This window comes from Dysidea avara, chromosome 4 (assembly GCF_963678975.1).
Source record: "Dysidea avara chromosome 4, odDysAvar1.4, whole genome shotgun sequence".
NCBI lineage: Eukaryota > Metazoa > Porifera > Demospongiae > Dictyoceratida > Dysideidae > Dysidea > Dysidea avara.
The window spans coordinates 39430561-39434746 of NC_089275.1; positions in this window are offsets into that span (position 1 = coordinate 39430561).

Below are 4186 nucleotides of genomic sequence, written 5' to 3' on the forward strand. Positions count from 1 at the left end.
CCCCATTACTTTGTGAATTTATTAATGTGATGCATGAGAGTGGTAGTTTTCTACTTTTAGTCCAGTAGAAGAAGGGGCTTTTTTGGCTAAACCTTGCAATATGGTCTATAGTTTATTTTATGTCAGAAAATGTTTCTCCATACTACGGACTATTCAAAACCACCTGCTGGATCTCCGTCAGCATTGGGCAAATTGGGATATTAACTCCGGAAATTCTAGTATTTTGGTCAATCTATGTTAAATTATCAAAGAAATTAAAATATTAACCCACTCTTTTCAAATTTCTTCAAAATGGGCAGTGCATCATGAGTCAAAGTCATACACAAAGTTTCATTTGATTCCTTTCATCACATTCCGTGTTATATCTGTTTGCTTTACTGTAGATATTTTACTGCATTTGTGATTGTACAATACGTACTTCTAATACTTCAACTATGCAGCAAAGTCTGTCTAGTTAGATCATTGCATAAAAATGTCACCTGATTTAAACTGACCGCTGTATAACTATCTCCCTAATTGTGTCATTTGTGTACACAATAGTATAAACATGTTTGATGCAACCACCTCCTTAATAAGGCAGGCCCAGAGGTGACCAGAATGGACATGTTCACTATTACTTTTATGCTTGGTGATTAAGTAAATTTGCAGTAGTTAATGTAATCTCGTAACTAAATATAAGTAAAAATTGTACAAGTTCTGTTTCAATGTCAGCTCTGCCTTGTTGGACCTTGAATAGAACACATGTGAAGTAGTGAGTGATGGGATCCATGCCAAGTTGCAGACAGAATAGCCAAGCTGTGGGACTTTAAGTTAGTTGTGACTAGTGTTGGGCAAGTTGCTTTATAAAAGTAATTAGTTACATATTACTTGCAACTGAACTATTTAGTTACAGTTACATATTACCCATAAAATAAAGTAACTATAATAATATTACATATTAATTTGTATGGCATACACCAAATACGCTGTGTGCCCCACACTTACATATGGCATGCTATTGCTGACCCCAATATATACCAGTGCAGGTGAATAAGTGCCATAGATACAAGTCCAACCATTTATAGAGCATCCATTGCATAAACAGAATTAGACTTAAAAGTCTTTCCTGCTGACACCTATTTGCTCCACTAATGTTTGGCTTCCCCATACATCTAATTGCAATTGTATAAATAACTTCATTTCAAAGTAACATACAAATGTGAAATTTTCTTCATCCAATGCTCTATATGTTATCCATGCTAAATTATCGTAAGGTTACCAAAATCTCATGCAAGAAGAGCAGCATGTAAGTGTAGGAGAATTTTTCCTTACTTTGGCCCCTTTTCTGTTACACCTTTTCAGCTATAAGTCACTAAGTCTAAGTCCTTGCAATTAGGTTAGGTAATCCTAAGGCTGCAGCACTTGTTGCTGTCAGACCTTCAGTGCTGGTCACTGTAAAGCGCTAATAACAATATACCTAAAGAATTTGATTTGATGGCCATTTCAGTGCAAATAACAAAAGGTACTATGAACAGTGATTGCACTGTTAAAATTTAGGTTACAAACTATAAAGCTTCAGTACAAAGGGCATGTCATGATCTATTTACTGTACATGAAAATGTTGATGAAGAGGTAGCACACAGCCATACATATAATTTATGTGTGTGTCCTATATTAAATATAGCTAGAGGCTCTCACAGTACTATTCTTGGACACCTTAGGACTCCACTAAACAAAAGTTGTCCAGATCTCAGAGGCTTAATAATTGTATTGTGTGTTTAATACAAATGGCACCTTATATTCTGACTATCATGATGTTCAACTCTTTAACTGTTTTATAGTGTTATTGCATGGATACTACATATGATGCCCCAAATAAAGTATAACTTTCATCATTTCTTGGAAGTAAGTTAAATTAGATAATAGTGGAACAGGTGTGAAGAATCTAAGCACCAGGCATTTAATAAGCTTAGATGAAGAACACACATACGCTATTCACTGTATAGTGAGTGCTTTGTAACATACTCCAACTTTCCACAAGTATATTGTAGCAAGAACTAGTTTTTGAGCTTACATTTGACAATCTACATACAGCTATCTTTAGCACCAATGTTATGGTCAGATTTTGCACATTTTGTTGTGAAATAATAATACTGTACCAGATTAATTGTTTGCATTTCATGGGCTTTAGCTAGAGAAAGGGTCTATTAGCCTAGCTTTTCCATAGTGGTAAAACCAAAAAGAGGCAAACCGTTATCACCAGAGAGTGTCAATAGACACTTGATTCTATCATATTGATTTGGCACAATGAGAAACATTCAACAGGAAAAGGCCAGAATTAAATTTTTATGAAATACCTACCAGAAAACTGGATTCATTTTGTTCTCTCAAGTCTAAAAATAATTGTAACTGTTAATATGGCTAGCAAGTTGAAACAAACAATTTTTTTTAATAAGAAAGTCAAGAGAGCAAATGTGACTGAGCTTGTGGGCATATAAAATTTGCCTACCTTTTCAAACTTTTAACGCCTATAACTTTTTAAAACCAATCTGCTATGGCTTTGAAACTTTCAGCAGGTATTAAGCAAATAAATGGCTTTATACTACAAGTAGCAGAATGCAAATATTTTACTCCAGTACTCAGATATATCCTGTTGTGCGACAAGGTGTAGTTGTGCCCGCAGGTCTGATGATTATTGAGACATACATATCTATGGTATACATCCCTTCAGGGGTTTATGGCATTCAGGATATCAATTTTAGTACCTCAGACTTGTTAATTGGTCAGGTTGTCAAGCAATTTAGGGTAAAACTTTAAACCACGAAAGCTATTTATATGGTTGCTATGCAGCAAATTAAACTTTGGTTACTATGGCAAGATGCCCAATGCTGACATCTGTCCAGCAGGTGAAGTATTGTTTTAGGTATACAGGACAAACCAAAACTGCATTAAAATAAACTATAGACCATTTTGCAAACTTCACCCTGTTGTCTGCCGGACTATTAAATTGTGATTTAAACTCGTAAAAAATTTGGTACCATAGCTATTTACACAGCCAGAATTTGTGACCAGACTTTATAAAACTGATCATACGCACATCAGACAGACACCACTAGTGGATAGCTACACCATCGTGCTACTAGCTATCCTTGGCAAGATAAAGCCGTTTATTTTGAAACTTCTAATGTGTGATATGGATTGTTTTTCCAAAATCCAGTTACATTAATTTTATTGATGAACAAAATCTTCAATGACGGTTGCATGGTTCAAGACAAAAACAAAATAGTTTTAGTGACACATGGTAGATTTACTATAAGTATTGAACTTGTCATTTATTTCAAAGACACAACAGCAAAAATTTTCTGACATTTCTAATGGACATCTAACCAATCTACAAAGTATGTTTCTATAAATATTACAAATTCACCATGTTTTGACGTATTATGCTTAAATTTCACATTTTGAAGCTAAAACGTGAGTGTGGTGTACTAGTTTACTTTTAGTCTACATCTACCAATTGGTAACTTCACTTGTAGTTGCATCATAATATTAAGACTATACAAACAAACCTGGCAGTGACAAATTACAATTTTAGCAGGTTATCTTGATAGAATATACCAGTATGAGGAATTATGCTGGCATTGTGAAGCATTAAGAAAGTTCATTTTGCATGACCTTAGCTGCATTTTCACATGCATGGTCACCATAATTACATGATTTTAATGAGGTCATAAAGTACACCTTAACTATGTTTGGGACCTACTTGACATGGTCACTACAGTGAGGTGGTCTTATTAATGAGATCATGAAGTAAACCTTAGCTATATTTTGAACCTACTTGACATGGTTACTACAATGAGTTGGTCTTATTAATGAGGTCATGAAGTAAGATCTTGTAAACTTTTACGTGATCAAGCACGTAGGCGGCTGGGGATGAGACCAGTTTGAGACCTACTTGACATGGTCACTACATATGATGGTCTTAGGTAATGAAGTATACCTTAGCTATATAGGTTTTGGGCCTACTTGACCTGATCACTACAATAAGGTGTGAGGTTATGAAGTACACCCCAACTACAGGTATGTTTATAATCTTGGCCATTACAATATTAATGAGGTCATGAAGTACTGTTTAGCCCTTCTCAACAAAGGTTACTATAATGAGGTGTCTTATTTATACAGTTGCAGAACTATGTTTCAGAAGTAG